General features: G+C 41.3%; 1 protein-coding gene and 1 long non-coding RNA gene across 2 annotated transcripts in view; one reads left to right on the forward strand and one right to left on the reverse strand.

The window, feature by feature from the left end:
• Positions 1-27992, forward strand: part of CAMK1D (calcium/calmodulin dependent protein kinase ID) — a 205297-nt gene that overhangs the window by 43897 nt on the left and 133408 nt on the right. The window lies entirely within an intron of this gene.
• LOC146762256 (uncharacterized) lies at positions 3853-6456 on the reverse strand. The gene is made up of 2 exons (XR_014933019.1): positions 6294-6456; positions 3853-4080 (listed from the first exon to the last, which is right to left on the reverse strand). It is a non-coding gene; the product is annotated as an uncharacterized LOC146762256 (long non-coding RNA).

The following is a 27992-nucleotide window of genomic DNA, read 5'->3' on the forward strand; positions in this document are numbered from 1 at the left end:
CTTGGCATAGGACAGAGACAGGAACTAAATTTACCTCTGTATTTTTTTATAAGTTCAAAAGCCATCCTATACCCAAGGTGGAAGTTTCCTGCTCACTGAATATGCCCCCACTGCATCCTCATTTATACTTGCTAAAATGTGCCTATGGAAACAATATAGGAGGCCAAATGGGGGAGGCTCGCAGTGAAGCCTTTAGCATCTCTGTGGAGTCAGTGTGTTGTTCATTTGCTCTCAAACTGGAGAAATAAACTCTTGTGGTTTAAATGGCTCTGAAATAAGCAGATATTTTCTGGACAGGCTCTTAAAGACATTTCCTAGCATCTAAGCACTAGGGAATGGAATGAACCAGAGTTGCCTGGACATCAGTACCCACAAATTGAATTTTCACATTTTGGAAATGCGACCTGTCCATTTGATCACTTAACCCTCCAGTCATCCTCAGCTGAGTGCTTTGAAATATTTGTTGTGTATGCTCTTGTCCACTTGCTTTATCATCTCCTTGTGTTGCTTTATAACTTATGTGAAGAGATATATGGATAGTGTTTTCAGGTTAGATATAAAGGAAAAATTCTGCTCAGAAAGAGTGGTGAGGCACTGGAACAGGCTGCTGTGGGTTGAAATGGAGTCACCATTCCTGGAGGTGTTCAAGAAAAGAGCAGATCTGGCACTGAAGGACATGAGCATGATGGGCATAGTGGGGATGGGTCAGTGGTTGGACTAGATTATCTTAGTAGTCTTTTCCAATCTTAATGATTCTATGCTTCATACATAAATATATTTTAACAGGGTGCTTTCTTTCCAAAGGTTTGAAGCTTCATTATTTTAACAATCTCTGAACACACTGTAGACTCCAAACAGTTAAATCTCAAAAAAATTTATCTGGGTTTGGTAAAATATGTGTATCTTCACATCAAGGCCATGCATTTACTTGTGATAGAAATCAGCAGTGAAAATGATGAGAAAACAAATTGTTTTGAAATGTTTCCTTCCTTTTTATGGCTCTCACTTTTGGTTCCCAAACCCAGTCTTGTTTTGCATACTTAAGCGGCCGTGTCCTGCCCTTCTGTATGGACTGTTCTGGTCTTGTGATGGCTGCCTGACCTGGCTTCAGCTTGATGAAGCTGTAGCACAACGAGGTGCAGAGCATCCTGATCTCAGTTGGATCTGTTCCTATTTCCAGAGGAGTTTATTCACTTTTCCCAACGAATCCTCTGCAGATCTGCGGGGACATGAAAGCTACTGAGGGGGAGAGGTTGAGCTAGCTAGCAAAATACTAGGAGAAAATCACTCAGTGTTCTTGCCTGGCATTAAAGAATCCAAATTTTATGAACTTTTCTGAAGTTGTGTTAGCAACACAAAAAGCATTTCCCGGTACAACCCAGAGGATACCAGCTAAACAGCTGCAGAAGATCTCTGCCCACAGAGGGGAGAGTCAGTGTGTGGGGCTGGAGCCAGGGACAGCAAGTGTTCATCATACAAAGGTTTTTTCTCTCTTAAAGGCTGTCTGGAAAAAAGGAAAAATGTTGGTTGCACTTCACTATTACTTTAATAGGAGGATGAAAGAAGAAAGTGGAGAAAAGAGAGCCAAAGGGAGAGGAACTGGATCAAGGAATAAGGTGCTATTAAATCCATCCTCTCTCTGTCTGGGATGAAGTGAGACCACTGCACTTGAATCTCAGGGCACCACAGTGCTCTTGAAATAAAACATGTGAGTCAGAAATGGCTTGGAGGAATATTTAACGCTTCCTTGGTTGCAGACCAAACTTTTGGGTTGTTCTGTATTTTACAGCGTTTCACTGATGGGGCTGGAGAAGATGGCTTCTGGGTAGGCTAAAGCCAAATCTATGTCTGTATTGAGTTAATGAGCAGCATGGGATGGGAGAAGTTGGCAGGGACAGGTGGACTGGAGTCAGTTTCTCCTCATTTTGGTTTAGAAGTCCTGGTAGGGAAGTCTGGGCACTTGGCAGAAGCTGGGTTTAGGTAAAATGGTCTGTGGTATGACTGTAGGTCTTGTTCCCCACCTAATATCATCCGCCTTTGACAGATATTTGGTAGCCAGTTCAGTAGGGTTTGGCAGCCATATAACACTGGCCAGCCCAGATGACCTTTAGCCTTGGGTAAGCATTTGCCAAGGTCTTCACCTAGGTTTACCTTACAGCTTCCAGCAACATCAGCCAAATTGGAAAATTAAACAGATAGCACGTAGTTGGGGCATGACTAAAGACCCCATCCATATTATCCAAGTCACATATTAACTTGTTTGCGCAGCACTATAACAGTGGATCACAGTTTTCACACTCTAACAGGGCTGAATCCTTTCTCATTTGAATCATAGCAGAAGTATCATCATAATCATGGTATCATCGAATTTGGGGTGAAGTGGGAACATTTCTTTGTGGCACGAAGGCAAATTGGCCTCTGTTGTTACTCAGAAGGTTTTTGCTGTTTATTGGCTTGCTCGTGATAATCCTGGCACTATGGAAGGCACAGGAAGATGTGAGGTCTGCCTATTATATTTTACACAGCTGTGTTTTGAATAAGGAGGAAATCTACCAGAGAAATAATCCATTCTTAATATTAGCCTATGAAGATTTTTATACTTGCCGCTCCGTGGATGTGATTAGTCATAGGATCTACTTTTTAGACGTAATGGCACTATTAAGCATACTTTCACTTCAACCACAAAAACGCATGGTTGGACTCCAAATTATTACACCACTTAATGACATTGCATAATTCTACGTAAGTGTACATGAGGCAAACAGTGTGTGGCTCAGACTCCCTCTGCCTCACTGCTGCTTTGATCTTCAAAATGGTCACTGGGTGTGCAAAGTCCACATCCTGCATTTTGGTGAGTTGTATTTCAGGAAGTCATTTTCTGCCCAGAAACACTTCTACTGAGCACAGTAAGGCTGTTTATGTTCATAACTAATTGAATGATTCAGGTTTATGTCACTGTTGATGATGTTTTCTTGCTGGTAGGGGTTTTTACTGGTTTGGTGATTCACCATAGCCTCTTGGTTTTTGGGATTGGTGTCTCCAAAGAGAGGAGGACTTAAAGGTCAGTCTGATGAGGGACCAGAAGTATCAACGGACAGTGTGGTGGGGCAGAGCTGCAATGCATGGCCTTTCTGGTTGGCAGACCTTTTCATAGGACTGGATGAATAGATGTGTACTCGTCCTTTTTCACTGAGAGGGTGGTGAGGTGCTGGAACATGTTGCCCAGAGAGGTTGTGGATGTCCCATCCCTGGAGGTGTGCAAGGCCAGGTTGGATGGGGCCCTGGGCAGTATGATCTGGTACTGATTTAGCGGTTGGCAATCCTACCTGTGGCACAGGGTTGGAACTAGGTGATCTGTGATGTCCCAACCCTAAGCCATGCTATGATTCTGTCATTCTGTGATCCTTGTCTGCCCTTAGCCCCAGTAACTTCAGATCTTAAAGTGGGTAACACATCCATTTAGTAGAGATGGCAACTTCATGTCTAGATTTGTGTTACCACAGTGTCTTTCTCACTGGATGGTCTCACCCACTTATGGCCAACACAGACTGAGGATATGAGGTAGTGAAACAGACCCTATGACAGAGATGTCCCAAGTGAAGAGCTGGTGCCAGTGGTAAATAGGCATGGCTGCCATGCACCCAGGTGAGGACTCTGCCTCAGTGGAGCTTGTATGGTGTATGGCCACAGGAATATGGTTGGGATATAGCCTGTGTGATGTAGCTTTCATCCAGAAAATTGCAATCCCAGAGTTATCTGCTCCCAACAAAATCTCTCTGCTTACATTTTCAGTGTTTTACAGTTTTGACATATGTTTTTACTGCTTGCTTGAAAAATAAAAAGAACACAACGTTGTGTTTATTATCTTTCTTTAGTTAAAAGGATCAAATGATGAATCCAATCCGAAAAAGAAATCAAACAACACAAGCTTGGGAGCTGCACAAAGAGGCTCACTTCCTCTGGGGTTCTAAATCAGTATGTGTCCACGAGACATGTTTTTGTTCCTGTTTCTTCTTCATTCAGCAGCACAGAAGCTTTAAGTAAAATCTGTCTCTAAATAGGCATCCCTGGGACACGCAGCTGCCAAAACAAAAATCAGGCAATTAAACTGGGCTTGTGTCCTGCCAACAGTTTATCCTGTCACTCATTTTTTCCTTAAATCTCTTTCATTTAACTGTCTTGAAGATTGTTTTATTTTATTTTATTTTATTTTATTTTATTTTATTTTATTTTATTTTATTTTATTTTATTTTATTTTATTTTTAAAGAAGCAGCGTGTGGCCAAGATCTTTGGTATCTAAAGCTGGGGGGCTGTAAGAAAGTAGGGGACAAACTCTTCAGCAGAGTATGTTGTGACAGTAGTAGCTGTAGGGATGGCATGAGGTTGGACCTCCATGGCACAGTCAGCTCAGGTGTTTGTTGGTTTTGTGTTTGTTGGTGGTTCATCCATCACACAAATGGCTTTGACATAAAGGTATTTTTAATGGTTTGATGAAGGGAATATTTGGGTTGATGCAATTAAACTGTATGTCGTTTTGTGAAAAAACAAATTTGGAAGTAAAACTTGATATTGTGACAGCACCAACGTACTGCATTTCTAGTATCTGTATGGCTACTGGAGGGGCAACTGAGGAACAGCTGAGGTACATAAAAATTAATACACTTCTATCTCCTTGTGAAATCACCCGATTCCCTTTTCTAAGTTACAGTAGCACATACAAGCAAAATGAATGTCTGCTAGCATTGCAACACCTTTTTATTTGAAAGGAGATTTCACCTGCTGCTACTGGCAATTCTTGGCCTTAAAGTAGCTGTTTGCTGAGGATGTTTATTTTGTCATGGAAAGGGTTATACTGAATGCCTCACAGCTTGGAAATAAGCACACAGCAATGGACTTCTTATAAGCTGTGGAGACACCAATTCTGAATTTAGGGCCAATCTAATATTATTCATTATAATGTTTTCTCCATCTGCATTTTTATTGTTGCTTTGGTAGTCTCTTTGTTCTCTGTCTGATTCTCCAAAACTGCCTGCAAAACAGTAGTTTATTAAAAACCAGAACAGCAAGTATGGCAACAGGCAAGCAATTTGGAGACAAACTGATCTCTGGCATCAAATGAGGCAAAGAAGTAAGTTACTTTAATTCTTTATTCACAGGATGGTGAGACACTGGCATAGCTGTCCAGAGAAATTATGGGTGCCCCCATCCCTGGAGGTGCTCAAGGCCAGGTTAGATGGTGCCCTGGGCAGCCTTATCTGGTGGAGGGCAACCAGCCCATGTCAAGGATTGGAGCTGAATAGGCTTTGAGTTGCCTTCCAACTCAAGCCATGTTATGATTGTGTGCTGATTTGATACTCTGATGTTGTGGCACTGGTAACGCTGGGAACATGTGGTACAGCTCAAGGGTGTCTGAACTCTCAGCAAAAGGAAAAATGTAGCAAAATGGAGACTATTGATAGGATTTTTTGTTTTTGGTTTTATATATATATATATTTTTTCCTGTAATAGCATTTATATTTTCTCTCTAAAAGATTTCACGTGTTTCTTTCTAAAACACCAAAGCCCCTCAACTGGAACCTCTAGTTATATACAATAAAGCAAAGAGGAACATTGAGGAGGCCTTGGAGTGTGAGCAGTCAGCAGCATCTACAAGCTCTGCCCTGCACTTAGGTACAATCACTTTGTTTTTTTCTTAAGAACTGAGTTCCCCTTTTCAGTGTCCTCATCTGCAGATGACATGAGCCAAAAAGATGGTGTGTAGCCCGTAGATTTAATGTGATTGTGTTTAGCATACTGATCATAGAGTCACAGAATCATTACAGTTGGACAAAAAACACACTGAAATCATCTATTTCATCTGCCAACCCCACCATGCCCACTAACCTTTTGCCTCAGTGCCACATCCACCCTTTTCTTGAACTTCTGCAGGGACAGTGACTTCACCACCACTCTGGGCAGTCTATGGCAATGCCTCACTGCTCTTCCTGAGAAGAATTTTGTCTTAATATCCTGCCTGATCTGAATGTGGCTAATCGGCCTTTATGTTAAAACAACAACAACAACAACAACAACAACAAAATTCAATCTCTTCATCCGAATTACCTTTACAGTACCTTTTCCCACCTTTTTTAACCCTCTTTCTGCTTATAAACGTGTAATTTCCTGAAAGCTTTCCCCCACTAATGTATTTTTAGGTTTGTATTTGTTTACCAGAATCTGTCCAAAGCTTGGCTAGAAAGCAGTTCAATATCTGCTCATTGATTTTCTAGGTCTCATTAGCTTAAATACTTACTTGAAGCAGAGTGTAAGGAGGTCTTCATCTCTTATCTTAAGAGCATTTGGTTTTGTCTGTTGTGATCTGTTGCATCTGAATCAATTTGAAAGGGGACCATTTATGTTATCATTCTCTTTAATGTTTACTTTTTGGCATGAGCATCTGGTTGTTTCTGCTTTATAGTACTTTCAAACGGAAACTTAGTTAGATATAGAAATTAATGAGCTCACTGATCCTTTGCCAAGGAAAACATAACAGAGAAGGTCCATGTAACAAATTAACCCCAAGATTTCCCTGAGAAGTGCCTTTTCCTTTATCATAACACAGAGGAACCTCATGATTAAGCTTAGTATTTTGTTTCCAAGGAGGTCTCTGCTTTTAAGAGGGCAGTAAGATCTAAAGCAGTGTTAGTAAACCCTGAATGCTGTTCCCAGAATTGATCTTACACGTCAAGTGTTAAGTGATTTCAATTTCCTAAGACTCTGGTTACCATTTAATTACATCTAAAGCCAGCTGTCTTGTTATAAAATGATTTTGTGATCCATAGGAAAATGCTCTGGAAGAGCAAAATTGAAAACAAGATTTGTGTCATGATTTGAGCCATGGCTCAGCCTTTCATCTCCTCTTGGATAGGGAGCACATTCCCTGTACAGTCCATACTGCTAAACAGTATGTTTTATCCTGGTTGCTTGTCACAAGATGTTGGGATCTGGATTTTCTTACTGCCAAGGGAGAGCTCGAGGGACAAAGAGAATCAATTCATAAAGCATTTATCTGGGGGCAGAGATGGCTCCCATGTAGGAAAGACCAGGAAGAACTGGACAATTAAAGTGGAGAAAACAAGAAGTACTAGAAAGGATTTTTAAATATTTTAACTTGTATGTTACTTAAGATTGAGCCAGAAATGAGGGAAACTTTGAGGGAAAGCAGCTGCAAAGTGGACATAATAATGTTGCATTAATCACTTTGCATGACTTTTAGTCCAAACCCTTCTCATACTCAGACTTTGCAATGAAGTAAAAGCATATTTCATGGGGGCACACCCAAACAGCAAAAGTGTCTCGATGTGCTTTGTGACTGGAGTGGTCTGACTGAAAGCCCAGTGGTCAGCAGGCACGTTTCATTTCTCAGCTCCTGCTAAAAGAAAATGTGCTCTGGGTTTTTCTATCTGGAAATGATAGAAACAGATTGCTTTGCTTCTCCCAGTATGGGTGGCACATCATGGAATGTTACGTAGAGCTTCAGCAATAGGCAGGCTATACAAATTACTTTAAACATCCTATGACTTACCTCTTACCATTTGCCTGAAACATTGATGTGGACCTATTGTGGTCTAGTATTATATAAGGAGACTGGTGGCCCTGCCAGTGGCAGGGGGCTTGGAGCTTCATGATGCTTGAAGCCCATTCCAACCCAAGCCATTCTATGATTCTGTGACGTAACAGTAAATGAGGTAACATGCTCAGACTGAGACAGTGTAGCTGAGCTGCTGGTGTTCAGTCCCAAAGAAGTCTTGAGGAGAGTAAAGGATTGTCTTCAGGCACAAAGTTCAGATATGATCATTCAAGCTGCTAGGTGAGTGTTTGGTGCAGTCTGTCTATCAGCCACCTTCAGCGACATCTGTTTGCAGTAAACTATGGAGAAAATGAAAGGTGAGCAGATTGTGAAGGTACTTCTGCAGAAGGATTATGCATTTTTAATGTATTACGAAAGCAACCGTGCTTATGTTGCAAGCGAGAATAATTTATTACAAAAATTATACAGTAAACAGCTAGCTAGAACAGAATATTTCAGTGAAGGAAGATTTATTGAAACAGCCTATTTTATACTGGGAGAATATAATTGCAAATAAATGCAGTACTCTATAAAATATTAGAAGGGCAGCATGGCACACTCCCAGCTTTCTGTGCTGAAGTCTGATGAACAAATATTTGAACAGAGAAGGAGGAGGATGGGGGGGAAGAAAAGATATATAGCATTTGCATAGGCAGATCATTTTTGGCACTCAGTTGTTACCTTTTAGTGAGGAAGGAGTAGTGTTGGTTGTTTAGAAAAAATCAGCACAGAAATGTGGGACTTGAAAGAGTAAAATGTGGGCCGAGCAGATTCTTATCTTGCCAACTTGTAATGCTGTCAGTCGTCAGCAGCTGAGCAGAGCTTAGCTGAGGCTGTTTGGTTTGCTTTTATTTTGTATCCTAGAATACTACTTATTCTCCTCTCCTCTCCTCTCCTCTCCTCTCCTCTCCTCTCCTCTCCTCTCCTCTCCTCTCCTCTCCTCTCCTCTCCTCTCCTCTCCTCTCCTCTCCTCTCCTCTCCTCTCCTCTCCTCTCCTCTCCTCTCCTCTCCTCTCCTCTCCTCTCCTCTCCTCGGAATTGTAGAATCATTAAGGCTGGAGAAGACTTTTATGATCTTCTAGTTCAGCCATCCACCTACCAGCAATTCTTCCTTTCCTTCCTTCTCTTCTTTCCTTCCTCCTTTCCCTCTTTCTTCTTTCTTTCTCTCCTTTTCTTCCTTTGGTTTCATAGTAAGAGACTGTCCCCACCCCAAAGAGCTCGCAGTCATAATAGGCAGAAGGTGGATAAGTGAATTCTCTTATCACACAGTAACTGAATGCCAAAAGCAGATAGAGAAAATGTTCCCCAGCCTGTGTTGTCCCACCTTGTATCCCAGGAGCTGCTATGTTGTATAATTATCCATTTGTTTCTGTAGCACTTATGATACTTCATACAGCACCTGGGCAGGGATGTCTCTGGGGTGGAAGAGCAGTATTTTATGATCCTGTTCCCACCAGGGTGATTCTCATGTAAATCCTTCCTTCAGAGGAGCAGCTTGTGTGAATGGAAGTTATTGACGAGAGGAAAGGCATACCCTGCTTATAAATAATGAGCCAGGTGAAATACAGTGGGAGCAAATCTGTCCCCTTCTTCTGTTTATGAATTTTGTATTAGATATTCACTGGATTCAAATCAGAACAAAAAAGGGAAGATAATCCACACATTAGGGACTGGGACCAGTGTCCCTTCTACACAGGTTGCCAGGTGAACTCTTTCTGTGATGCTCAAGCATTTCCATTTCATAAAGAGGGATTAAGAGTGTAGCACAACTTTTGTGGTGCTTAGGAAGCTTTACAGAGTGGGGTGAGAATCCCTCCAGCTGGGACAACTGAACAGCAGTCTTGTGTTGTGAGTGCTCTGGTAATGTTTTTTCACTTACTGTAGACATCTCGGGGGGTTGTCTGAACCTACACTAGTCATATTCATGTGGTCAGTGGGGAGAGAGGGGTGCTCCCCGTGGCTTTCCATTGTCCTTAAGATGCGATGGACTGACTCTTGGAGTATCTTTCTCCATAGCATAGTCTACATTCCAGCCTCTAGACATCTCCACCTGAAAGAACTAAATCTCAACCTCCATGTTATAATCATGGGCAGCACAGGTGGGAAGAGCCCTCATCTCTTATCCAGCCTTCTGCTTGCAGCAGGGTCAGTTCTGACATCAGAATGGTTTGCTTCTAGGCTTGCTCCAGTTGAGTCTTAGAGGCTGCAGGCTGCTCAACCTCTCTGGGCAGCCACTCATTCTGAACCAGTAATTCATTTGAGTATTTCCAGTGGTCTGCAGCCCCTCATAAGATTTATTTTGAGGTAGTCTCGTATAACAATCCCACACAGCCTAATGCTGAAGTCAAGGGACTCCCTTTTGGGACAGCTGAGCTGGTGGCTGCTCTAGGAATGCCCAGTGGCATGATAATCTTTTTGCCAGAAAGTGTGGGTTCAATGACATTTGAGATGGTATAAAAGATTAGACTGTGTTTCTTGGATCACTCTGATACTTAGTCACTCCTATTCTCCTTGTCATGCACCTTAAGCACTAAGTGCTATAGTTTGGGAACTATGTTTCAGGGTGAACGGTGATTTTTAAGTGCAGAGCTTCAGAGTGCCAGAAGAACAGGGCCTTGTTCAGGGAAAGTGTCCCAGAAAAGTCTTTCTGGGTTATTTTAAAAAGAGATTTCCAATCTTGGTATGAATCACCTCTAAATGTCTCTTCTGATGCTCACTCGGTGTGTGCAGCTTCATTGTGAAGTGCCAATGACTGCAAACTTCAGAGTTCTTACTTCCTCCTTTAGGGATTGTTTTTACTGGGGGGAAAGGGGAAGGAATAATGATTTTTAGTTAACACAGAACTCTTCAGGAAAACTCAAGTCACAAGTATGGGCAAATAACACTGTTAGACATCTTTCTATTCACTGCTTGGCTTCTGACCTTTTAAGGCTCAGGATCTCACAGCTTTGTCAACATTCAGTTGAGTAACTGAGAATTTCTGCTTTCACTTCTTTCCTTCTTGAAACAGCAGCAAGGGAGAATGGTGTGGAGCAAATCCATCTCTCCTGAGCCTAAACCTGATCCCCATTTCCTAACTGCCATTTCATGACAGTTAGGCATCCCTCATATTCTCCATTCCAGGTGTTGCAGAGAACAGAACCTACAGCTGAGCACAAACTGCCCACTGACTGTGTGGAAAATGAGTCTGGAGTAGCCACAAATCCCCACACAGTAAAGCCCATAACAGGATAGAGAGTGGAGAGATGGCTGAAGGCTTTGGTACAATGCAGAGGAATATTTTGAAATGATTTAAATAATCTTCCAAGTATGTGTTCTATGTGATTGCTTTGCTAATGAGTATTAGGAAGTATATTGTTTTATTATAGATGCCTAACTCTCCGTGTCCGTTGGTAGTCTGAATATTTATAAACATAGGGTAGTTTGCTGTTGGTGTTGATGTTGGAGTCACCATCTCTGGAAGTGTTCAAGAAATGTGTAGGTATGGCACTGAGGGACATGGCTAGAGGGCATGGTGATGGGGGGTTGATGGTTGGACTTGATGACCTTAGATGTCTTTTTCAACCATAATGTTTCTATAATTCTGTGATTCTATGATTATATAGTTTTGACCTGGAGTGTTTTCAGTCTCTAGGAACTGGCTGGTGCTTTCTTGGAGGAGCAATAATGGGGCTGGATTTGTGGTACCCAATTAAAGGCTCCTCATCGTGAGTGATGGAGCAAGCTCTCCTTGCAGGAGTCTTGTACCTGCATGTAAGTGATCCTTCAGTCACACTGATGAGACCAGGGCTGGGTTGGAATGCTTTTGAACTGCCTTTATAGCAACTGGCATGGTCCCACTCCTACTATAGGTGAGGCAGGTGGGGTCTGATCACAGGGATGCAGACTTTGCTGTAACCTTGCTTCTTGCATAGCCTGTGTCTAACTAGCAGTGGTGCAGCAGGTAAGCTTTGTTCAGCAATAACAGCCTCAAAGTAAGACTCACTTCTCTATTGATTTACCTGAATGCTACTTCTGGATCTGAATAGCCGTCTTGTATGGAGTCCATGGAAAAGCTTCCCTTTCCACCATCCTAGTCAGCCTGTGCGCTTCCAGTGCAAGGCTCAGCAATGTGTGAGAGTTTTGTTTGGGGCCGTGCTTTTGGCTCCAGATCAGCTTCCTTCCTCAGGGGAAGGATCGAAGAAACCAGCCCACTCACGGGCCTTGTCATTAGTAATCAGAGTTATTGTAATTTTGTTTTGGGACTGAGATACTGCAGTGATGGGAAATGATGCTTTTAAAGGGAAAGACTGATGGGAGCAAAGAACAGCAATAAAAAGCCACAAGGAGTTTTGGCACAGCAGGGAGGTGTGGGCCCTACATGTGGGGATCGTCAGCTCTGAGATGTGGCTTTTAAAATGGAAGCAGAGCCCAGGTCTGCCCTAGCCACAGGTTTTGTCAGAAAAAAAGTGGTGTTTGGCTTGTAGCAGTCTCAGAGACCTGTACTTTTAATAGCCAATGTAGCCTCCTTTGCATGGATGTGGAAAGCCCTGGGACAGCTAGGACTGATGATAAGTAGCAGCTGTGCACTCAGGAGTCCTGTGCTCTGGCATTTCTCTGCTTGGGCTTTCAATCCCCCCTGTGCTAGCACTTCTGCAGAGGTGGGTGTCACCAGAGTGGCATTTTGTGCAGAGAGCAGGAGGCTGCAAGCTGATGTCTAATGGCCACAGCCATATCAAACCTGCATGGCCATCTGCGGTAATCCAGGCTCTGGTGTCTATTCTTGCATGCCAGAAGGTGCTGATGGGGGTTTGCATGTGCTGCTTTTGTGACAGCCAGCACCCTGTGCCTGTGTCCCAGCACAGTCCCCAATGGGAAATCTACTTACGTGGCGTTGTGCAGGGAGAAGAATGTAGCACAGGTTGTTTCTGCAGGGTTTGGTTTCTCATTTGGGGTTATATTAAGGATAATTTTGTCACAGTGGCATAAGCCCTTTAGGGTGGAAAACTATTTCACTTCTTGGTAATAAAAATGATGAGTGGTTTCTAAACCTCAGTTTTTAGGTTGAGTTCTTTGTTGTTTTTTGTTGTTTTTTTATTCTTTTTTTCCCAGAAGTTTGTTCAAAGTCCAGCATGCTTTTCTTCCCTGGATAGAATTAAAATGTTTAGAAATGAGAAAAATTATCAAGAAGTATCTGTTTCTTCATACAAAGTTTTATAGTAGGTATTCCTAAACTTGGGTTAGTGCTGTTGTGCGATTACCTATCCATTTACTTCAGAAGCTTTGCTGATTAATTTCATAGTTGCATTCATTTCCCTTTTTTGGCTAGCCCTACATTTAATTACATTTAATAACAGGAAAATGAATCATATTATTCAGTATCTTACTATTACTCTTATTCTTTCTAGGGACAACGTAAATAGATGTACTTGACAGAAATACAGTGAATAGGAGATATTTTTAGTCAAGAGTGTTAATGCTCATTCAGGCTTGTATATATTGCTTGCAAATTGAACCCAAATTAAAGGAGTGCATGGAGGGACACCTGAAATGAAAATCAAGTGTTGTAAATAGCTGTCAAAGTGTCCCAGAGAGCTTTGGATGTCAGATTAAAGGTAAACCGCTGAGGTCTTGCTGGGACTGGAACCCAATGGGATGTGGAGTTGTTCAACTACGAGACCATCCTTCACTTCCCAGCATGGTGATTTCCAGCTTAAGGCAGTGTGCTTCATAAGCACTGAGCATCCACCATTGCAAAGAGGCACTGCGTGATGTTTCATTTCTTGAAAGTGGGATGAAAAAAGATCCATGCTGAGCATAACCTTCCTGGTTATACTGTGATCATTTACAGCAGACTTTCTCAGCTGCAAGTCAGAGCTATATTACTGTGTTTTGTGTTAACAAAGTACATCTCTCTGTTGTACTTACATCCCCTCAGAAACCACTTTTTCTTTTGCAAGCTGATATCTGATATTGTGCCTTTGGGCTATATCCTGCAGACGGGCTCAGACAGTTCTCCCCTCCAAGTCAAATCACGTAATGACTTGTGAATGAAAAGTATTTCAGATCAGGGAAAACAGGAAAGTTCCATAACAGCACAGCTTTTATCTAATTCTTTTCATTTCCTGATCTCCAAAGGGTTTGTGAAGGAAACTGTTCATTTATTCATGTTCTGCAGATGGGGAAGCAGCCATCAGGGTCAGCATCACTCAGCAAAACACACATGAATCAAGACTAGGCTGTAGGTCTCAGTTCTTCAGACCACTCTCTTAATCTTTACTCAGTGCTATTTCCTATAAGCTAACAGAAATGTAAGTGGTTGTTTTTAGTAGATTCGTTTTTCTTGTGTGAACACAATGAATCTTGATGATTTAATTTTCCTAGTGAGTGTACCAAGAGTGTACCAAGTGTTGGAAGATGGGACTTTTTTTTTAAACCAGAGTAACAGGACAGACATCTGTCATCAAGAGGATGGCATTGGTAGAGTGTCAGAGGCACGGAGAATTCTTTACATGCTGGGATTGAGTGAACTATCAGCATCCCATGGCATATTTTAGCCGGAGCACGTGTCCCAAGTATATCAGAGGGTTCTGCCAAACTGATAAGGCCTTACAGTTGGCCAAGAAAGCAATTCCATAGTACAGATCTTGCATAAGAACACACTGACTTTTATTTGTTTACAAGAGGATATGTATAAATTTGAATTCTCTAGTTCATGGTCATTTAAAGAATATCAGAGAAAAATGATGTAAAACATCCTTTTTCTTTGTTTGTTTGTTTTTTTCCTTCTGTATTCATTTACATGCAAAGAGAAAGCATTGCCCCATATGTCCCTTGTATCTGTGATATTTCTGGGGACTTGGCTGCACTCATCCCTGAGTGCTTTGCTAATTCTGACAGAGCACAATCTGTTTAAGATAATGACTTCAGGAAGCTGGATGTACACGCTTGCACTTGTTTGATATGTAGGAATGTAGAAAATAAAGGGGGTTATCAGACACCAGGTTAACATTGTCGGGTGTTTTTCTTTTTGGTTTTTGTTTGTTTGTTTTTCTGACTTTTCCATAGCCAATAAGTGCTTTTTGAGACACAGCCTCTGTAACTGTAGATGCTGCCTTTCAAAACAGGAGGTCTTAACTTTTTCAAGCTTAAGATAATGTATAATCTCCTTGTAAATTCTGTCCAGTACCATACAAGCTACTGCTTGGTGGGAAACAAAGGAAAAGGAAACACCTTTTTTCCAGCTCGTGCAGCCATTCTTCATGTTTTTATCATGTTCAGGTTATTGGTAATGGAAAAACATTGGTATCTTCTTCAAAGCTGACTATTCATTGATGGGATTTCTTCTGATTTGTGTTTCTGGTTTTCTATGCATGTGAAAGGAAAACCAGGATTAAATCAAGCACCCAAATTTTCCATGAAAATTGACAGCAGCCGGTGCTTTTGGGTAATCAGGTCTTTAATATGGTCAGACTTGGGAGGATGAGTGGTCAGAGCTGCAGTGGAACCAGGGCTTGTGCATATCTTGTGTAGCACGTGAGCATTCTGAGCTGCGCTGTTATCCATCTTCCTGTTTTTATCTTCCTTCCACCGACTTTTGTTATTACAAGCTTGGAAATAGTTATTCTTATGCTAAGAGAAAAAGCAGCAACAAGAACAATTAAATTAAAAACTGACCTTAAGCTATTTTGGAGCTCCTGAAACAGACTGATCACTGCTGGGGGTCACAACAGGACCAGCAGAGAGGTGAAGGCAGTGGAATGAATAATGTAGTAGGTGAAAGCTTATGAATTCATAGGAATCGTGTCCCTGAAGAATCTGGCATACCCACTCAACTCATTAGAAAGTTATGGTAAACTGGAAAAACGTAATGTTAGCAATGTGGTGAACACGGTACAAGGCTTGCAGTGGGACTTTACAGTTTCCTTCCAAATTTTAAAGCACATAGAATGCTAAAAGTTAACCCACATTCATTCTAAAAGCAGACTGAAACAGAATCCTATGTGAAAACTGACGTTAAGACAGGATTGATTGGAGTTGTCTGTTTGCTTTGCTACTAGTCTGTTTACTAACGTTGAGTAAAGACATCAAAGCTGGCTTTATGTCGATTTGGCAGCATCTACTTAGAAACTAGAATTGGAACAGCTAGAACAACTCTAGACAGGCTTTTTTTAACAGACCAGGGCATCTTTCCCATGTAATCAAATCACATGTTATGAGGAATTTGACCCAGGAGGGCTTATTTAACTTTTTCCCTTGGTAGACTCCTGAGGTTGCATTATCTGAGCTTGGAGTTGTACAGAAGTGTTAGAGAGAACGATAGCTTGCTTCAAAATTAATTATGGTGAGATAAAGGGTTGTGAAATAGAGCTGTTCCTCTTGGAGCTGTCAGCATCTCCCTCATGCTTGTTCAGTGGCTATGTTGCTTTTTGTTGATACCAACAGCATCTTGCGTTATTAAAGCCACTTTGTAATCCATACCATCTATGCAAGGTGAAGTGAATTTTGTATCTGTTTGATGACACTGAGATCTGATATTGCTGAGCCATACTGGGAATGTTTTCTCCATCTTGTTGGAAATATTGTTATGTTCTGAACGTTATCCACGAAATTTCTCTGATGGAAAAGTGTGAGATCTCAGGTCTGCTGTATCCATAGAATAAATCCAGCGAGAATCTCATAAATTCACCACTAAAAAATGTTCCCCTGATAAGTCTTGATGAGTTTCTGAAGGAGTGTATTGGAAGAATTATTTAACTGAACTGACTCCCTGACTGTGCCCACATAGGCAGTTGGCTTGGAAGTAGTTACTAAAAGTAATAAGGTGGTGGGAAGAACAATACTTCAATCTGTCAGATTTGAAAGTTATATAATTTTAATGGCTTGAAGAGTCTGTCACTTATTAACAGTTATTGAATAGCTTCAAGAAATAATGTGCTGAGGATGATAGGGGCTAAAAAGGTGAAATTGGTATATATTATTATTTTTATCATGCAGCCCCGTTACCTCAGGCATGAACGAGCCTTCACTCCTGTGCTCCCACCGAGCTAAGCAACAAGAAGAAATAAAAGTGTGTTTTTAAGCGGGCACTCATAAAAGCTTGAGGTCTGATTTAACATTTGGGAAAGGGAAAGATGGGGAGCTGTCTAATTTAGGCAAAGCTAGAGCACTTCTTCATGGAACGTAGCTTTGAGCCATCAGTCTTCCATTGCTTTGTTTCTCCTTTAAGGCTGCAGCAGTAACTGCAGCAGTTCAAGCACAAGCACTGGTCAGGCTGACTCCTTTCTCTGTGCATAGGAAACAGGACTCACTGTACCTGTTATATTTAGGATTTGGTATAGACTGCTATTCACGTGAGATGTTTGGTCTGTGTACGCTTTTGTTTTTCCATCAATTAAATGGAATAATATTTGCCTTCTTTCAAAAACTGTGTTGAACTATAAGAAGAAAAAAACTTGAGAGAAAATCAAAGGACAGATAATTATGGTTTTGTTTAATGTTTTACATTTTAGGTAGTGTTTTATTGATTTAATGCTTCACTGTTGTTGACTTAAAGGGTTCCAGTGGAGAGTTCCTAGAAGAAAATTCACACAGAGCACTAAGTACATTAATTAAAAAGAAAAAAAGTCTCAGAGACCAAATCTTCTTAAAGGAGACAATAGAAGAGAGTCTTCTGCATCTTTTAAAATGTAAATCATACTTAAGGGACACATTTGAAATTAATACAATTAGACATAATGTAAGATTAATATACTTGCTTCAATTATAGTATAATCAACTCTTCAACAAAAACAGTAGATCCAAAACCAGATAAAGACAGGCAATGAGAAAGTGTCTAAAGCAAGTGAATAGTAATAATAGTAATAGTTTCTACTCAAGTACAAATAAGATAGATAGTCTGCATTGGGTGTCCTGCTTTCCAGATAGAGGATCTGAGGCAAAAGTTAAAGAGATGGTTTTTTCATGTGTACCTGGTTTGTTGCTTGCACTTGAGCAGTTCCCTAGGGTTCAAAAGAGAGGAGGTGCCGAGGTATTAATAATCATTGCTACCTTCCCTCACCAACTGCTGGTAACAAATATATTGTCAAATGGGTGAGGAGTGATTCTACTTAATGACAGCCTTTACGTTTTATGCTTTTGTGAAAAAGAAGTGGTTGAGTCTCACTTGTTAAAGTAAACATAATATTTACAAATCTAGTCAGTCACAACTCATCTGTGAATAGGATGCATCAAATTTTTTGTTATATCCAAATGGAAGTGTATGACTGAATGTTGCAAGAGCTAGCCCTGCTGTTATATATGCATATATGTATAGAAGCTTTTGAGCTTCTATGATGCTATGATCAACATACATGTGTACACACACGCGTTAGAAAACACCACCAGCAAAACAACTTTGCAGAATTCCTTTCTGCTCTTTTGGGCAGCCAACAGTCTAATTTCTGTCTTTTAAAGTCACATTGAAAGAAGACCAGCTTGTGAAGTTAGATTTCTATGAATGTTGACACAAGAAGTATTTTTTACTAGAACTGTTTCTCTCATTGCCTTTGTTTTTTTTGAAAGCAAATGATTTGTGCAACTACTGAATGCATTTCTTTATTGTACTGATTTGATGAGCCATTCTTCCAGTGATCTGTTGAAATCATATTATTATAGTGATGACTTCGGGGTTTTTCTGGACTTTCAGTAGACTGTACTCATTCTGTAATCAGGATGGGAGAACAATAGCATCAATTTTACTCTAAGCCTGTCTGCTTATAATTGCTTTTTTTAATTTTAAAGTTGTGTAAGACTGTAGAAGGAGTCTGTTAATTGGTCCTGATGTTGACCAAATACTTCAATAGATGCTTCCCCCTTTATCTTCAATATTTGGCTTTGAAATCTTTTAATTCCTGGTCTCTTTGGCTATGTTGCGGTAGGACATCAGTTTACAGTACGTGACTAGAAGAGCCGTGTTTGTTAACTGAGTTTGTTTCAGAGGATAGGAATGTCTGTGGGGCAAATCTACCACCTCCAGGAGGACATGTCCCCATCTCTTTGTATGCTTTGTCCAAGATGAGGTCTGGTGAGCTCCATGAGAGTTTTTCAGAGGTGTGTAATGAATGGAAGAGGATTCTTCAGTCTAGGAGGCACTTCTTCCAGGCAACTTCTTGTGATGCTGAAGCTGGACAAATCTAGAACAGAAACAGCAAACAGATTTTGACATGATCATTCATCATCAGATTTAAAGTAAATAATTAATGCCCTGATCAGGCAGGCCCTGAAAAGCACATTTTCTTAAGTGTCGGGCTGATTCAGGGGTGAGGTCTGATGACCTGCTGTGCAGGAGATCAGACCACCTGCTCTTTGTGGCCTCTATATCTATATTCACTAATGAGTGCATCACTTTTCTTAGCCTTGCTGAGATGATTCTATGCATTGGAAAATTGAGTATTTTGTGATCTGTCTTTCTGACATTCTGATTTTCAGCCTGTTTATTTACCTAGGTGGTGTTTCCCAGAATAAGCCCCACTTCCTGAGTCTGTTTGCCCCATTTAAGGTTGATCATTTATAGCCTCTTTTCCTTCATTCTGTCTCTTGCAGCTGCGCTCATGTTTGTATTTCTTCCTTTCCAGTTATCTCATTATAAGTGAATTCTGAGACATATAGTGTATTTTGTAAGAAGAATGGACTTTCATTACTCAGGAGGAATCATACGTATGATATTTCAGTGGGTTGTTAAAACCTAAGTACAGCTTTATCTTCCTTAAACAGCTGTTTATGAAATGGGATGTACACAAACCAGCGGGGTTGATAATTCCAGTTCCTCATCTGCTAGTTGGGGCTTTGCATACATATTGCTTTTTTGTTTAGTGGTTACAGTTAGCCTGAGGATATGGCAATTCTACTTCCAAAGTCCTGTTTCTGTGCACATTGCCATGTGATGCATCACAAATATAGGGTGTTTGCCTTTGCCTCTTCTTTAGCCTGTTACTTATAGGCACTCTCATCCTTTTTCTTGCTATTTTTTTTTTTTCTTCCCATACATGATAACATATCTCAAGGTACATTGCATGCACTCTCACATAAGGATTTTGGATGTCATGGAAATCCTGAGATCAGAGCACACATGACCTGCAGAGAGCACCTGTAGTTCCTTATTCTGCTCAGATTTAATGTTATTACTAATTCTGCTTAATTATTTAATCTGTCTACTCAAATCAGAGCAAATGGGTTTAGGAAGTAATGCTAGCTGCTGTAATTTTTGGAGATGTAACAGGAAGCAGTGGTTTCCCTTTGACAGCTGAATAAACTCGTGATTCTCCAAATCTTTTAACATTTACTGAGAAGTAACTAATTATATCACTCAGTAAAAACTCAAGTTACATCAACATGTTTTTCTATTTGTGTTTTAGAGTAATGTATCTTTACAGAAAGGAGGGAATAATGTAGGTGTCATGGCTTTATAGTTTTTGTTATCGGTGTTCCACATCATAGCATCATACTGAACCAGCCCATGAACTGTTGACAGTAGGTAAGGGTGAGCAAGTATGTGGACTTGAATTTTCCTTTGGTTAAATGCTTGAGATTTAAAGAAAATTTTTTGGTCCAAAAATGGCTTCTAAAATTAACTGGGGCCCACCTATGTGCTTAGCCACATGAATGGCTAAATGATTCAACAGGTTAGACTTTTGTGCGTAGCTTCTAGCATGTGGATTTATACTGTCCATTGAGCTTCAGATGGAGTCCTGCACTGTAGAAAAAAGACCTCTAAAATGTCTCATTGGTTCATGATTTTTCCAAAGCACCACAGCTCATCCATTCAGTGGGGCAAAATGAATATAAACCAATACACAAACTTGGTCACAGATCCTTTGTCTCCAGCTATGGACATGCACAGGACCTGGTTTCTGCTTCATGTGCATGTTCAGATCTGTGGCTGTTTCTAAGAACTGTGGAAAGTGAAACTTCATTTCAAGAGTGGATTCTCCAAGGGGAGAAATCAAAACATCTGAAAATAAGGAAATAAGGTTCACTCATAAATAAAGCAAAGAGAATCAGCTTCTAAATAATGCACAGAACTCCTCTGCACTGCCTATGGTTCAGACAATGCTTCTTTCTTGTTTATTTCCTTCTTCTTGTTGTTGCCTGTTTTATTATGTGATATTTTATTTCTGCTGCCATAGTACCTAGAAAATGTAGCTCCTACTCCCCCAGAGCGTAAGAACACTGTATCCAGACATTGCAGAATAAATGAATTAAAAAAATTGTGACTTACTGCACAAGTGCAGCAAGGTAGGAGCAGGCTCACAGCCAGCTGCTGTCACTAGCTGATGGGGGACGGCAGCACCAGTCCCACCACTCTGCAGCTGGAGCACTTGCCAGGGGGTCCTCTTTCTGTCGAAGGGGTCACAGTTTCAGCTAGACCAGAAAGCACGTGAGAGTCACTTACATTATCTCATCTTCCAGCCTGTGTGCCCTCTTCCTTTTATAGAGTTTTCTTTGGAATTAAAGGGTGTTATTTTTTCTAGTTACTAACATCAATTATCCCCCCAGCTTCAGTTAGCAGCTTTGATTTAGACCCATAAGCCTGTTCTCATAACTAATCAAGCTTTTAATAACACTAGCTGTAGTGACGCCTTTGTAATGTTGCTAAAAATTATCTTAACACCTGTCAAGAGATTTGTTTTATTAACTTGAACAATGACAGGATTTATCCAGTCAGTAGCCAGTCATTCTCTAAAGAATCATTTCATTTTGTATGCCTACCCATTTTTCAAGTGCTTAGCGTTCGTATGTTTTCCTCAGTGATTTGTGTGTAACTTTAGTTCACATTCTGTTCTGAAGAAAAATCAAATTGAAGGTTCTTATACTGTACAGATCTTGCAATTAAAAAGGACCAGGTATAATAAGACCAGGCAACAGGCGGTAGAGGGATGTGTGTAGAAAGACTGGACAAGAAGAAACAGATACTCATTCTAGAGAAGATGGGTTTGTTTGTTTTACTAAGGAGGTTGTGGACACTCTTTCCCTGGAGGTATTTAAGGCCAGGTTGGATGTGGAGCCCTGGGCAATCCAATCTAATACGTGACCTAGCAGTTGGCAACACTGCCTGTGGCAGAGGGTTTGGAACCTAGTGATCTTTGTGGTCCTTTGTAACCCAAGCCTCTATGACTCTATGAATTGTGACCAATGATGTGAACAAATGGACCAACTGCATATTTGTATTTATTAATTTAGGGTATAATAATTGTGTGGAAATCTAGGTCCTTCAAAGTCAATAAGTATTTTGACCCTGACTTCAGTGCAGTCTTTATTTACTCTTCCAGTTTTATGGATCAGATGATTTTGTCTACACTTGCCATGTGACAAGGACTGATGTAGATTCCATGGAAAAAAACAACTGTTTTGTTATCCTGAAGGTGGGAAGACACTCTGTATCGTGGAGGGTAGTCAAACATTGGAACAGGTTGCCTGGAGGTCTTAGGTCTCCATCCATGAAGACATTCAAAATCCAACTTGGACATGATTTTGGACATCCTAGCAGGTTGTTTTATTAGAGTCGTTGGACTGGATGATCATGAGAAGTCCTTTCCAACTTCATCCATTCTGCAACCCTAGCTCTGTTTCTGAAGGCTGCTACTTCCCATTAGAGAAGCAAGCATCCCCAGAGTCCAGTGGTAGATTCACATTCCAGGGATTAATTGCCTTGAGTAAAATCTGCAGTTTGCTCTGTGAACCACCTCTTGGAAGAAACAACCTCACTTATTGTCTGCCTTTCTGCCATATTGCTGATACTGAAAGCATCTCACAATGGACAGTGCATTATTCTGGGGTCTGAAATGCTCGAGTTCTGGTTTTGTCAGAGCCCTCATTTTGCTTGAGTAGTATTTGACTAGTCCTCGTAGGAGGTATGTCGTCACACTAAGCTTTGGGAGAGAGCCTCAGTCGAGCTGTGTTTTCTTCCAGAAGGAGCAATTGGGTAACACTGGCATCACATTTCCATGAGTGATTATATTGAGTTTTCTGTTCACTCATCAACTAAATCTGAAATTCATATTTCCAAGAAACAAAGCTTTTTGAAATATACACAACTTTTCTCCTCTTCCTATTCCCATCCCTGGAGCCCACATTATCGCTTAAACTTCCTCAAGTCAGTGCAGACGGAACCTGGTTGAAGATATTTGTGTGTGTGTGTGGTGATTGTTCTCTACTGCATCAATTTTGCATTAGAAATGAAGAAAATAATTCCTGCCCTGTGGGCTTCAAGTTTTAGCCCTGCTTACACAGCCAGGGTCAAGTCTGGCACAAGCAGTACTTGGATGTCTTCCTGGGTACTGCCTGATGTGCACTGTGGAGCAATTTTGGAATTAACTTCACTACAATGTATATTTAATATCCTTATCTTTCAGTCAGCTATTGAAAACAATATCTCAAGCTGAAAGTTGAATAAAAATCTTGGTGTAAAGATGCCCTGGAGGTAGGTTGGTTGATAGAACAGTGTTCTTTTTTTTTCCAATTTTTAAATCCCCGTGTCTTGTGAGAATTGCTCTGCTGGAGAGGTGATGCACTGCTGGATTTTATAACAAGATTTCAACAGAAATTCTAACAGTATGTTCTACGTTTCCTTCCTTCCTTCCTTCCTTCCTTCCTTCCTTCCTTCCTTCCTTCCTTCCTTCCTTCCTTCCTTCCTTCCTTCCTTCCTTCCTTCCTTCCTTCCTTCCTTCCTTCCTTCCTTCCTTCCTTCCTTCCTTCCTTCCTTCCTTCCTTCCTTCCTTCCTTCCTTCCTTCCTTCCTTCCTTCCTTCCTTCCTTCCTTCCTTCCTTCCTTCCTTCCTTCCTTCCTTCCTTCCTTCCTTCCTTCCTTCCTTCCTTCCTTCCTTCCTTCCTTCCTTCCTTCCTTCCTTCCTTCCTTCCTTCCTTCCTTCCTTCCTTCCTTCCTTCCTTCCTTCCTTCCTTCCTTCCTTCCTTCCTTCCTTCCTTCCTTCCTTCCTTCCTTCCTTCCTCCTTCCTTCCTTCCTTCCTTCCTTCCTTCCTTCCTTCCTTCCTCCTTCCCTCCTTCCTTCCTTCCTTCCTTCCTTCCTTCCTTCCTTCCTTCCTTCCTTCCTTCCTTCCTTCCTTCCTTCCTTCCTTCCTTCCTTCCTTCCTTCCTTCCTTCCTTCCTTCCTTCCTTCCTTCCTTCCTTCCTTCCTTCCTTCCTTCCTTCCTTCCTTCCTTCCTTCCTTCCTTCCTTCCTTCCTTCCTTCCTTCCTTCCTTCCTTCCTTCCTTCCTTCCTTCCTTCCTTCCTTCCTTCCTTCCTTCCTTCCTTCCTTCCTTCCTTCCTTCCTTCCTTCCTTCCTTCCCTCCTTCCTTCCTTCCTTCCTTCCTCCCTCCTTCCTTCCTTCCTTCCTTCCTCCTTCCTTCCTTCCTTCCTTCCTTCCTTCCTTCCTTCCTTCCTTCCTTCCTTCCTTCCTTCCTTCCTTCCTTCCTTCCTTCCTTCCTTCCTTCCTTCCTTCCTTCCTTCCTTCCTTCCTTCCTTCCTTCCTTCCTTCCTTCCTTCCTTCCTTCCTTCCTTCCTTCCTTCCTTCCTTCCTTCCTTCCTTCCTTCCTTCCTTCCTTCCTTCCTTCCTTCCTTCCTTCCTTCCTTCCTTCCTTCCTTCCTTCCTTCCTTCTTCCTTCCTTCCTTCCTTCCTTCCTTCCCTCCTTCCTTCCTTCCCTTCCTTCCTTCCTTCCTTCCTTCCTTCCTTCCTTCCTTCCTTCCTTCCTTCCTTCCTTCCTTCCTTCCTTCCTCCTCCTTCCTTCCTTCCTTCCTTCCTTCCTTCCTTCCTTCCTTCCTTCCTTCCTTCCTTCCTTCCTTCCTTCCTTCCTTCCTTCCTTCCTTCCTTCCTTCCTTCCTTCCTTCCTTCCTTCCTTCCTTCCTTCCTTCCTTCCTTCCTTCCTTCCTTCCTTCCTTCCTTCCTTCCTTCTTCCTTCCTTCCTTCCTTCCTTCCTTCCTTCCTTCCTTCCTTCCTTCCTTCCTTCCTTCCTTCCTTCCTTCCTTCCTTCCTTCCTTCCTTCCTTCCTTCCTTCCTTCCTTCCTTCCTTCCTTCCTTCCTTCCTTCCTTCCTTCCTTCCTTCCTTCCTTCCTTCCTTCCTTCCTTCCTTCCTTCCTTCCTTCCTTCCTTCCTTCCTTCCCTCCTTCCTTCCTTCCTTCCTTCCTTCCTTCCTTCCCTCCTTCCCTCCTTCCCTCCTTCCTTCCCTCCTTCCCTCCTTCCCTCCTTCCCTCCTTCCCTCCTTCCCTCCTTCCTTTCTTCCTTCCGCCTGTCCATCTTTCCATCTTTCCATCTTTTTTGTTTCAGTTCAAGTCAGGTACTTTTAACTACACACATTCTTACAAGAGTTTTATATAGATATACTGACCAAACATTATAGCTAGGTACTTTTAACTACACACATTCTTACAAGAGTTTTATATAGATATACTGACCAAACATTATAGCTTTTAGAAATCTCTGTCTTTGCCAGTGCACAGTGCCAAGATGCATATTAAGCATCTTTCTTATCACTGATGAATTAATGATGGTGGCAGAACCCCACCTTTTTCCAGAGGCTTTGAATTTCAGTGAGCTCTTCAAATATTGATAGTGAATTGAATATCAGTACTGTGGTTTTGCTCATTTCATACCACAGAATTGCTGAGAACTTACTATTGTACACACTGTATTAGATTTCATGTATTTTTTTTCTTATCTGGTATCATCTAGTTGCTCTGGTAATGGACACACATGGCTTAAGGCTGTGATGAGCTGGGAAAGATCTTACCATTGTTGCTTGCACTGCTTTGACTGATGGTATCTCCTGAAGCCCAGGGTGAAAAGGAAAGGAAAAGGAGCCAGATCATAAGCTGTGGGCATTTTGCACTTATATTTTGACTATAAGGAGCTGCATCATGAAAGAAAATTGGATGCTAACACTAACCCTCTAGACAAGTCAAGTTTAAATCAATTGTCCAAAAATCTTCATAAAAATAACATGATTGTGTAAAAAAAAAACATTAGCATTCTTTGTTTTGAGCCTTTAGGATTTATTTGGGCCAGGCGGTCAAACAGTTCCCTGTAACTATGAAGGCTAACAGATACCAAAAGAAAACAAAATAAAAATGAAAGCTGAGCTACAGCATTACTCACATCTTAGCAAGCTCAGATGTTGAAAAAAAGCCTACAAATACCTGAAGGTATTGTGAGGAAAAACGTATGAGACTTGGCAATATCATTACTGCAAGTGCAGGAAAAGCAGAGAGTGAAGTTGTCTTGAAGTTGATGATGAATTCAGGTTTTCTGGCCTGAAATATGCCTGAAAGAAAACCAAGGACATTATTAACGGTAAGAAAATGAGTCCCTTACAAATTCGATCATTCCGCCCTCTGAAATATATAGTTTAAGGTGCCATTTGGAACTTAGGCAAGAAAAAGTATTTTATTTTTGAAGATATCTTCCCTCCAACTTGGCAGTGCCCTTTTAAATAATTCATTGAGATTGGGGAGCAGAAAAAGGAGCCTCAGTGAGTCAACCCTGCAGCTCTGCATTGAGAGGCACTGCAGACTAATCATACAATAAAAGGGAGAAAGAACAGGGAAGGGAGCCCGAAACATTCCTTTCTGATGGATCTGTGGAACACAGAGATATACGATCTCTCCTTCTTCTTCTGTATGAGGAAATTATAGCCAGAAAAAAAAATTAATCATGTAGAGATCATTACATTTGCCTCTTGGATTTACTTTAAATTTTCTTTGGCAGATTTTCCCATGGGAAACATAGGCAACAAACTGAATTTGACCTATGTTCCACTGGAGGTTTTGTCTTTTCTTTTTAAAACTACTCTTTCTACTTCCTTCATCTGGAAATAAGGGAAAGAAAAGCAGAACCTGACCTCAGTTTTTGGTATGAGATATGACAGGTTAAATAGTGTTACTAAAACAAGAAACTCTCCTGTTCTCCTTCCAAGCACTTGAAAAGCTCACATTTTCATTCAAACTATGGATTTTAGGATTATCTCTAATGAGGATGTGCCGGACTGCAGGGCTTTAAGCACAAACTCTCACAGTTCTCTCAGCTGATCAAAGGGGAAGTTCTCACCAGCAGACCCGGGTCTCCTGGGCCCATCTCTAATCACACACAGAAAGGGGATGAAAAAAATAAGAAATGTCTTCTCTGCACAGCAAGAATCAGTGTGGGAACTTGAACTTGGCTCCCCAGAAGCAGATGAAATTAGGAACTGTGCCCTGAGCCTCCGATGCAGGGAAAATCATAGAACTACATAATGGTTTGGGTTGGAAAGGTTCTGAAAGTTCATCTGATTTCAACCCCCTTCTGTGGTCAGAGACACCTTCCACCTTCAGTGCGCTTTTGTATCCCACTCTTGGGCAGTTTCAGGGGGTGGTTAAGATGGCTGATCTTTCAAGTCCTGCCTCTATGGAAGCAGTTTCAATTCATGCTGGAGCTTCCCATCTTAAACAATTAATGAGTCTCCTGCTGATGTTGGAATCCAGGGCATGGGCCTGAAACTGGATTCACCGATCATATGGTGGCATCAATGAGAAGACTCTTTTGGTGTGACAACAAATGGAGAACAAGCTCTCCAGCATGCAAACTGGCATTGCTTGTGCACAGACAAAAATGATACAGTAGTTGGCAGCCCTGCCCATTGCAGGTTGTTTGAGCTCAGTAATCTTTAAAATCCCTTCCAACCTAAGCTATTTTATGATTCTGTTAAAACCTGGAAGAATTTGAAGCGATGGAGTAAGCCAAGTCAATCATTTGTGGTGCAAGCATGTTCTACACTGTGTCCCCTGGCATAGTGTAAAGCAGTATGTTAGCAGGGATTAGAGCAATCCAAAGGTTTTCAAAGAATAGAATGGTCCACTGTGAAGGAACAAGCCAGTATCTATGTAACATGCCAGGAAGAAGCTTTCCCAGGTCTGACGTTCTCTGTCATAGCCCTGTGGCGATGCTCTTACCCTGGTACAACTTGAGGCCACTACCTCTTGTTCTATCACTAGTTACCTAGGAGAAGAGACTTACTCCCTTGCATTGCTTATTTCTGCCAACATAGCATATTGCTTGACTGACTGTGGGAAACCAGGAGAGTGAATCAGGTGAAGGGTCTTTACATATTTTCTTTTTCTTTTTTTCTTTAATGCTTATGCTTGTTAAGAGCCAGGGGATATTTCCTCGACTGCTCTTTGATTTGGCCCAAAGTAGTGGCTCCTCTTCTCAACCACAAGTGTCACTGAATATTTTCCACAGTAGATGGGCAAAACAGAAGGTGCTTCCACCTGCCTTGTTTCTCTTGCTCTGTTCAATTTAACTATTTGACTGAGTGTGTGTGACCGGCACCATGGGTTATTTTTGCAGGGCAAATGCATGCTGGTGGTTTCCATTGGTACTTTACATTATATGGGTGAATG

This window comes from Coturnix japonica, chromosome 1 (assembly GCF_054131305.1).
Source record: "Coturnix japonica strain WE chromosome 1, WE-NBRP24, whole genome shotgun sequence".
In the NCBI taxonomy this organism is placed as follows: domain Eukaryota; kingdom Metazoa; phylum Chordata; class Aves; order Galliformes; family Phasianidae; genus Coturnix; species Coturnix japonica.